Source organism: Triticum aestivum, chromosome 3A (assembly GCF_018294505.1).
Source record: "Triticum aestivum cultivar Chinese Spring chromosome 3A, IWGSC CS RefSeq v2.1, whole genome shotgun sequence".
NCBI classification, from domain to species: Eukaryota; Viridiplantae; Streptophyta; class Magnoliopsida; order Poales; family Poaceae; genus Triticum; species Triticum aestivum.
Window position 1 is genome coordinate 702,289,139 of NC_057800.1, and position 10,447 is coordinate 702,299,585.

The following is a 10,447-nucleotide window of genomic DNA, read 5'->3' on the forward strand; positions in this document are numbered from 1 at the left end:
CCCCGAGACCACCGTCCCCGTCACTGCGTGCCGCCCCGAGCCCGCCGTCCTCGTCGCCGGCCTCCTTCCATCGCCGCCCACCTCGTAGTGAGCCCCCTTTCCCATGGTCCCGATCGAGCGCCGCTCTTGCGCCCGAGTGCCCCTTGCTCTCTGCCCCTGCTCCATGGTCGCCGCCGGCCCCGACGCATTGAAGAGCAGAAGGAGAGGAGAAGGAGTGGAGCAGCAGCAACACGCTGTCCAATTTTCTGAAATTTCTGAATTTTTTTTACAGATATGAATAGTGCATATAGAGGGTGTTGGATGAAATGCTAGATGACTTTGGGCATTTTGAAAATTTTGAACTATGGATCAGAATGTTTTTGGTGAAATGGGGTGTGGGTACTGTCATGAAGTTGGAGTAATTTTTCTGGTTGTAAAAGAGTTAGGAAAATTTAGAATATGCTAAATATGTCAAAAATGTTTTTTTGTTCATAGAAAGTTTTTTGTTCATATATAGAAAGTTTTTATATATGACTATGGATATATGAGCAATGATGATCCATGGATGTATGCATTGATATATATATATGAGAAATGATGTTCATAGAATATTTACCAAGTATATATGTATTTTTGTTCATAGCATTTTTCCATTTATATATGTATGTGGCTATAGATGGATATATATGAGGAGAAGACGAGGAGAGGAAGAAGAGGAGTAATAAATACGAAGAGGAAAAAAGAAGAAAAAGAAGAGGAGAAGATTCTATTTTTTCTTCTTCTCCTCTATTCCTTTCTTCTTCTCTTCTTTTTTCTTCTTCTTTTTTTCTTTGATCTTCTCCTCTATTCCTTTCTTCTTCTCCTCTTTTTATTTCTTCTTCGTCTTCTTATTTTTTATCGGGTATGTTGTTGTCGATATACCCCGTTCCGATAACTTCGTTTAGTTTTAGGATTATTTTAGTTTATTTTTAGTTTAGGAAGAAGGAAAAGAAAAAGGAGAAGAAGAGGAGAGGAAGAAGAGGAGAAATAAATAAGAAGAGGAAAAAGGAACAAAAGAGGAGAAGATTCTATTTTTTCTTCTTCTCCTCTTTTTTCTTCTTCTTTTTTTCTTCGATCTTCTCCTCTATTCCTTTCTTCTTCTCCTCTTTTTATTTCTTCTTCGTCTTCTTATTTTTTATCGGGTATGTTGTTGTCGATATACCCTGTCCCAATAACTTCGTTTAGTTTTAGGATTATTTTAGTTTATGTTTAGTTTAGGAAGAAGGAAAAGAAAAAGGAGACGAAGAGGAGAGGAAGAAGAGGAGAAATAAATAAGAAGAGGAAAAAAGGAAAAAAAAGTGGAGGAGGAGAAGAAAGGAATAGATTCTTTTTTTCTTCGATCTTCTCCTCTTTTCATTGCTTACCCCATGGCCCTCTCGCTTGACCAAAACTCTCGAGGACACCCAAACCCTAGAAAAAACGATGTCGGTCTCCTACCCCCTCCTGCCGTGCCCCTACCCGAGACACTCTCTCGAGGCGACCCAAATTTACCAAGTTAAAAGAGTGTTGTCGTCGAGGCCACCCCAAACCCTTGAAGCGTTGCCGAGGCCACCCCAAACCCTTGAAGCGTTGCTGAGGCCACCCCAAACCCTAGAGAAGTGTGAGGCCACTAATATGATTCCTTGTTGTGATTAGCTAGTTAGTTCTATGTTTTCCACTAATATATCAATCTGTCATGTTTGAATAATAATTGCCATGTTGTAAATATTTGCAGAAACTATGGAGCACCCCCGAGACGAAGCAACAGGAGCGGCATTGGGGGACATAATCGCAGCCGGAAGTGATGTCGTCATGTCGTGAAGGACAGGGTGAAGAAGCAGGCTACGGTGATCGAACAATGGAGGAGGAAGGACATGATTATAATGGCTTTAGTGACCGAATGCCGGTGGAAGAAGGACACCTTGATGACGGCTCCAGTGACCGAATGCCGGTGGAAGAAGGACACCGTGATGACGGCTCCGGTGACCGAACGGAGTCCGTACATGTATATATACTAATTAAGCATGTGCTGACTATAGCTAATTGATGCATTAATTGTTTTGGTATGTACACATATTAATTAATAACTCTTGTCTTTCTTCTTTTTTCTAGCCCTCTAGATCGGGCACAACTTCGGTGAAGAAACGAGGACCGAAGAAAAAGTTGCGCTTGGATGAAAGGTTTGAGATCACAGCAATCGCGCGCGATGGCCGACCGATTGAACCCATCCGGACAAAGGAAGCATTTGCTGCTCAATGCGGGGTTCTTGTTAGGGACAAGATCCCGATCAACATCCACCAATGTATAAGCCGGCTAAAGATGACCCTGAGGTGTCTTATGTCAACGAAATGAAGAAAGATGATATTTGGACCATGCTGAACGAAAATTTCACCCTACCGCTAGAGGAGGATCTAGAGAAGCCAATTATAGAGCAATTGATCAAGTCTCATGCTCTTAAGAAGATGATAGAACTATTCAGCAGGTGGAAGAATGAGCTGAAAACAACGTTTGTCGACAAAGAAGAGACACCAGAATTCACCGGCCAGTATGAGAAGATCAAAGATCAGTGGGACGACTTTGTGGCCCATAAGACATCGGACAAGAGTAAGAAGATGTCAACGACAAAAAAGAAAAATACTGCGAAGAAGAAGCTTCACCATAGCACGGGGTCAGGTGGCTACCGCAATGCCCGGCTGTTGTGGGCCAAGGCTGAGAATGACATGCAAGATAAAGGGGTCGAACCAGAGACATTGAACTGGCCAGACCACTGCCGGACTTGGTTCTTCGGGGTTGGCGAAACCTTGGACCCTGTATCAGGGAAGTGCCGTTGGACGAATGAGCAACTGTGAATACCCGTCACGAAGCTTCGGCAGTATATCGATGCAGCAGCAAGGGACATTCGTTCCAGACAGATAGAACGACAAGCTCACAATGGCCCTCGGGAATCCTGAGCACCCTGGACGGACACGAGGCACGCCAGGCTCCATTTTGTGGAAGGTTGGGTTTCTGGACATAGGCGGTTACAAATGCCAGGAGAGGAGGAAGAAAGTGGAGCAGATCCAAATTCAAGCGATGCACGCAAGGGTACAAGCGATAGAGCAACGAGAAGTAGATCGCAGCAAGCGACCTGCCGAAGCTTCCCCTGAAGCTACCCCACCATCTTAGTGGAGAAGCAGCGTGGCTTCCACCGAGCTGAAGCAGCTGAAGCCCGTCTTCACGGCTCCTTCTAGCTACCCCGTGGACTTAATCACAGATTCTCAAAATTGCCACCTTATGACGCAATGGATTAAATTTAAAGTCAAGGTGGTTGTTCGCTCTGTTGCACCTCCTGAACCTAGCGCAACTTTTCACTGCCAGCCAATTCCAGAAGGATATGCTAGGGTGATGGTGGATGAAATAACGGACGGATTTGAGGACCTCGAGCTTGACCACCCTACGGGTGAAGGGGAGACTCAGCTGGGTTCTTGTCTGTTGACTCCATGCCTATGGCGGAAGGAGCTCATCAACCTTCTGAACTGGACGCTCCGCCTCCTCCTCCGGCGAATCAGGGCACTCCGCCTCCTCCTCCTGCGAGTGATCAGGGCACTCAGCCTCCTTCTCCACCCGCGCCCGCGCACCCTAGCAGCCAACCTCCTTCTCCGGCGCATGGCGGCACTCCGCCTTGTCGGCAAGGGCGGAAGAGACCCACCACCGCTCCGGCTGCTCCGGCGCATCGTAGTACTCCTCCTCCGCCTCGTAAGCAAGGAAAGAAGACAACCGCTCTGTCTGCTCCGGCATCTAGCAGTACAGCCAGAGGCGGGAGGCAATATAGATTCGGTCCTTCTCTGAAGACTCCAGAGAAGTTAGCATATGAGAGGACACCGGAGGAAAATGAGAAGATCGTGCGCGACGAAGTGATGAACTTCTTTGAAGGGGTGAATGCAAAGAAACATCCACCTCCGGAGGAGAAGATAGATCCGGTGAAAGCGAAGCGCACTGTGGAAGCCTTGAAGAAACCACCAAAGTCTCCGCTGAAAGGCAACTATCAGTGCATTATTGAAAGGTCATTTATCGAAGCGGAGCGGTCAGGAAGTACTGTTAGTGATCAAAGGTTAGCGGAACGAGGAGCTGGGGAAAAAATTGCCCAGCTCGGCAAACAAGCAAACCAATCGTGCCCCCCGCTCAAGGTGTCTAGCGATATCGTCGCTAATGATTCGAGGATGGTGCCCGGTTATAACAATCTTGGATATACCTTCCCGACAATGTACATTATGAATTCCTGGAGGTGGACCAACACAGATACGAGTACGGGAAGCCTGTCGTCAAAGATGAAAGATCTCTAACAACGATGATGCGAAGATTCCATGATTGGTACATGAAAACCTGCAGAGAGTCTGGGGGAAGGAATATTTTGACGCTGAGAGTTAAAGAGGAGCATGACCTCGTTGGAACTGATCTGTTGAATGTACCATTTGAGGAGTTCTTCCAGTTTTTCAATCAGAAGGCCCTTGATAAATTAACGGTCACTTGCTACTGTCTGTAAGTACTACTTTTGTCGTTAAGTCTCTATATATAGGCCAGCTCTTTCATTGCATGTATTTATAATTATCCTCACTATATTATGCAGATTGAAGATCGCCAAATTGAAGAGAAGACACATCGGGGATATTAGGTTCATTAACACAAATATCATAGATGCATATTCGGTTGAAAGTCAGGAAAAAGGTACCGAGGCCAATTTGCTACGATCGTTGGTATTAAATCAAAACAAAGCTATAATACTCTTTCCTTACAACTTCAAGTGAGTGTTACTTTCTTGTCCATATTCGGTTTCCCTTATTAGTCGAGGTTATAGTAATGTACTACCTCCGTTTCTTTTTACTTCGCATATAAGATTTGGTCAAAGTCAAACTACACAAAGTTTGACCAAATTAATATAAAAAATATGAACATTTACAATACTAAAACTATATAGTATGAAAATATGTTTCATGGTGCATATGATAATATTGATTTCATATTGTGAATGTTTATATTTTTTAATATAAAGTTAGTCAAACTCTACAAAGCTTGACTTTGACCAAACCTTATATGCGGACTAAAAAGAAACGGAGGGAGTAATTGATGAGTTATGCATACGTGCGCAGGTTCCACTATATTCTCCTAAAGATTAAGCTTCAGCAGGGACTAGTAACCGTCTTAGACTCGAGATGAAAAGATCCCCAGGAGTATGCGGACATGACTCAAATGCTCAAGAAGTAAGTTAAATCGATCATTATCGCAGCATATCGGTAACTTTGTTCACTTCCTGATATCAAGTAATTTTTTTCCTTGTCTGGCAGGGTTTGGAAAAAATTCACCTCAAAAGCTCCGAGACTGCTGAAGAAGCTGCAATTTAAACACCTGAAAGTAAGTACTACTAGCATGTTCCACGCATCTCCTAGTGATTCAAGCGCTAGTTTCATCAATACCATTTAGCATGCTTGCTTATCAGTTTGATTGACCTCTATTTCTTGTAAAGTGGTTGTGGCAGGAAGCCGGGAATAATTACAGTGGATACTACATTTGCGAGTACACGACCTGTGAGCGGGGCTACACTAAAAAACAATATGAAGTGCGTAAGCAATAATATTCAGAATTTTATTTTATTACCATCATTTGTGTTGAGTTTCATTCATTCATATATATGTATTGACCCCCTTCTTCAAATTAGATGTTTCGGATGCAGGATGAACTCCTAGCACCAGATCGCATGCGAGCAATTCAAGAGGAATTGACGGCATTTTTTCTTGACCAGGTGATCGATAAAGATGGAGAATACCATGTGGACCCTGAGTTCATACATAATTAGGGGATTATATTGTAAGAGATCTTATATTATATATATGTAGCCAGTAGCGTCGGACAGATATAAGAAAACTTGTCATTCGACCAACTTCTCGGAGAAGGAGAGGTCGATATAACTTCTCTCTGTATGCATATGTTCATGAAGATCTTCTGTTTCCTTCATTTTTGCTTACTAGCTAGCCTGTCGAGTCCTCTCTATACGTATAGTAGGTAGCGTCGACCAAGCACGGAGATAAGAGAGGACACTTCTCTCTATTAATTAGTTAACTAACACAATATATGAAACACCTAAATTAACCCCCCCAAAACCCACCCCTTTAAAAAAACAAAAACCTCAGCTCGTGCGAGCTGCTGACGCGTTGATGCCTATTGGTCCCGGTTGGTGCCACCAACTGGGACCAAAGGGCCTCCTGCCTGGGCTCGCCTCACCGGCCATGTGGAGGCCCATCTGTCCCGGTTCGTGTAAGAACCGGGACTAAAAGTGTAGGGCTTTAGTAACGACCCTTTAGTCCCGGTTCAGCAACCGGGACAAATGGCCCTTACGAACCGGGACAAATGGCCCTTTTTCTAATAGCGAACGCACGGGCCTTTTTGCTAGTATTGTATTAAAAGAATATATTTTGTGTGTGTCTTTGTTTACCACTGAACTGGTTTTGAAGTGTCTTTATTTGAATAAACCTTACAGATGAAAGCCTATGTCGCACAAGCTATAAAATCTTCTTCAGAGAACAGGCATCATGCAATTACCATTGAAAAGACTCTGCTGGAGGTATATGAAGCAGAGAAGGAGCTCAAGTGGCTTGGGTCCGCCGTTGGATCATCTGAGAAAGAATATGAGCAAAACCAGAAAAAAAATAGCTGAGCTCAGAACGGAGTTGGAGCGTGAGAGGTTAGGCTTGCTGGTGTGGTGTTAATTTTTGATTCCAAGTTGGTCTTGCTGTTCTGCCACCAGGGCTTGTTACATTCTTTTGCTATCTTATAGAGGCGAGAAGAGAAAGCTCGAGGAAGAATACGAGGAGGCGAAGAATGATGTCATGGAGCTGACCTCTGAGAATGAAGAGGCTACTATCCAGAAGCTCCAGGATGAGATAAAAGACTGCAAGGCTATTCTCAAGTGTGGCGTGTGCTTTGACCGGCCCAAAGAGGTAACTACTGTCGATTGAATCACACAGCTTATGTTTGAATGGTGCGGATTTGTGCCCGACTTGAGATTTTAGCAGCTGAGATCCACATTCATTTGTGTTCACATGTCACCGAAGTTTTAGTTTCTCTGTGGTAAGATCTTAAAAGTTGTGAGCACCTGCTTCTGATGTTCCTTTGTTGGTTATTGGCAGGTTGTGATCACCAAATTCTTCCATCTGTTCTGCTCGACATGTATCTAGAGGAACCTCGAGCTACGGCACCGGAAGTGCCCGTGTCGTGAAACTAGTTTAGTACATTGCCCCCCCTCCTCTGGCCCCCGCGTCGCTCCGCTTGGGGCGACACGGGTGGCGATGAAAACCCTAGCCGCCGGCCCCCCTTTCCCCCCTCCTCGCCCCCTCGCCGCCGCCCGAGGAGGCCCCCGACGAAGCCCGCATGGTCGCCTAGGACGACGGCAGCGAGGATCTGGCTGCTTCGCTCTTCGCGAAGGGCTTTGGACGCCGAGGGTGTTGTCCCTCGTCTCCTTGGTCGCGAGGGCGGCGAGTGACGGCGGGCGCTGGCGCTGGTCGCAGCGGGGGGCGCGGCCTCCCTGTTTGCGTCTGAATCTGAAGGCGGCTTCCACTTCCCCTTAGAGCGCTCCTCCTCGCCGGATCTGGTCGCCGGCGGCCTCTGGACGCCGGATCCGTGGTTGGTGGGGGTGCCTGGAGCAGCGGAACTGAACCGGGAGAAATCCCTGGCTGGTTCTCCGGTCACGGCGTTGACGACACGGACAGGTGCCATTCTCCTCCTTGGAGGCTTCGTCGAGGTTCGTTTCCTCTCCCTCCTACTCCATGACCCGGGTGAAAACCCTTGTCTTTTCAAGACTGGACGGCAACGGCGCAACGTGCGTCGCCACCTTCTTGAAGGTGTCGCCTTGGGCATGGTAGGAGTGTGCAGAGTGTTGTGAGGTGGGTGTCGGGTTGGCTGCGTCAGCAGCGAGGGAGATGAAGCTTGGTGCTCTGTTCATGTAGAAGTGTTGCTCTGCTGTGGATTGCCCACCGGCTCCTTGCTTGCTTGCTCGCCGGTTTGGCGCCATTCTTGGGCAGGGGGGGGATAGGGCTCCTCTCTTTTGCTAGCAGCAACTTGATAGGGTGGCTTGGGCACGGAGCCTGTCCATACGGGCTTGATCTGCATCCTGTCAAGTTGCTTCATCATGCTTGCTGTTCATTTGTTGAGTGTCAGTGCCTTTGAGAAGTTTTTCCCCTTGGTGGTTGTAGCGGCGACCTGCGGTGTGGCAATTCGGCTGGTTATCCTCGTGCAGTGCTGCCTCGGGTTGAGAATCTCCCATGGTGCCCGGCGTCGTGTCCAATCCTGGCTCTAGGGTGAGCTTCTCCATCTTCCAGCCGTCCGGCGCCTTTCGAGCCAAGGCGAGGGGCACGGGTCCCCTCTAGATTTGGAGAGGAGAGGATCGAACAAGGTGTCACCTTTCGGGGTAGATGAGGGTGCGACCATTGCTGGACTTTGTCTCCGTTTGAAGAACCCCTCCGTTGTGCTCTGCTTGATCTACTTCACTTGGTGGACTCCATCGACTTCTAGCTAGTGCTTAGTTTGCTTATCCCTCGAGGGCTTGTAGTCTTTGGTTCTTGTAAGCTGTGTCGGCAACACTTTGTATCTGCTGTTGTTTTTTCTGTTCTTGTTAGCGGCTTTTAGCAGTTGTATCATGGTTGTAACGATGGCTTTGTGTAATCCCTGGCCGGTTGATGGCTTTGTTAATTCAAAGTCGCGCTCCCCTGAAGCCTTCGTTCCAAAAAAGTGCCCGTGTCGTATCGATGTTTGAAAAATACTGAAGTCTAGAAGAAGTTTATTGTAACTTTATTGCTTGTGTGATTTTTGTTTGTCCGATGATCTCTTTCCAGCGAGTCCGAGTGGGTTAGATTCGCCACTCTTGACCTGCCTCTACTCAAGGCCATCCAAAACAATAAGGTGTGCATCAAGGAGGGTTGCTCGTGCGTGCCACGTGGGCAAAGGCGCACTGTGCAGCACAGCCAATAGCGAGAGAGAAAACATCACGTGGATTGGGTGATGTTACGTCGTTTATGATTGGCCAGCTGCTCCACTTTCTCTGATATTTTAATCCCACGCACGTCTCTGCTCGCACCAGACGCGGCACGCAACCGCCTCCTCCACTCCTCGTTTCTGTCGCTCAGCAGCGCCGGAGAAGGGGTGCCATCGGGAGGACAACAGCGAGCATGAGAGGCAGCGCCCAGATCGGCGTCCGGCACAGAAGAGGGCTAGCCCGCCCGTGCCGCCGGTCCCCGGCGCCCGCATCGTCGTCGTCGACCTTGCCCACACGGCAGGTCACCGCTGCTGGCCGAAGTGGCCGAGGTCAACACCGCCCCCGCCGGCCTGCAGCACCTCCTTCTCGTATGCCCTTCCTCCCCTTTGTCGACCTTGAGATGTGCTGATTTGATTGGGATGTTCGATTCAGTGCTTCCGAGAGAGGAAGACTGTGAGTGGTTGGACGTGCAATGGCCTAGCAGAGTCATCTGCGCTGAGCCACCGCCGGTATGGAGGCCCGGGCTCAGGCAGCCTCCACGGCGTCGGGTGCACCGGCGGGGGTTATGGGGACCACGCGGCGTCAGACCAAGGGTTCCGGCGACACCAAGCCGTAGATCTGAGCTATTGTCTCCACTTCATTTGCTCCCTATTTTGATCTGCACCTCTACCCCACTATCTCCCTGACTCCCTCCCTCTATCACGTAAGGTCAAAACCGAGGCGGATGTGTCCTTGTTTGGTTGTGCGTAGCAATCGTTTGATGAATTGCTAGAAGAAATTGTATGTTTTTTTGCTGTATGTTTGAAGCAGGTAAAATGTGATTTAGGTGGGTAATTGCCCTCTGTTGATTGCTTTGCCGTGTCTTGCTGAATTTTCCGTGTTGCAGGGAAGAGGAACAAACCTCGTCTGGGAGGCAGGTAGGGAGGGATGTCACTCTTAGTTCATCTGCCTGTTAGCTCGGTCTCCTGATGGCTGCCATGGAGGTGATTTTGACTGCGCTGGATGTTATTTTTTTGCTTAGGTTGTGCTGCTGCTATTCTGTGTGCTGATATGTGCTCTTTTTTCGCAGGTTGGTGTTAAGTGAGCACGCAGTTTATCATTGTTCATGTATCATCTGTTTAGTCTTCCTCTTTGCTTTGTCCGTTCTCAGCTTCATAATAAGTACACTATGGTATGGTGAGTCCCTCTCAATACTCTATGGCTTACTTCCCTTATTTAGACTGTTGATTTCTTTTCGAAGAAAAGGCCCTTGTTCCAGTTCATAAGGGAATCATGTAGCAGCAGCAGTTAATATGCTTTTCAGTTTTATTAGAAGTAAATTGCAAAATAAATGTGTCATACATAAGTATTGAGTCTATGATTGCATATATCTATCAAACCTGATTTTGGCTGATACTTTTCTAAATTTAGTTTCAGATGCCACCGAGTTTCGGATTTTCTGTTATATAT

At 47.3% G+C, this 10,447-nt stretch overlaps 1 pseudogene; it reads left to right on the forward strand.

The window, feature by feature from the left end:
• The window catches only part of LOC123057207 (E3 ubiquitin-protein ligase BRE1-like 2), a 74,887-nt pseudogene extending 64,805 nt beyond the window's left edge, over positions 1-10,082 (forward strand).
• Positions 10,083-10,447: the final 365 nt, after the last annotated feature.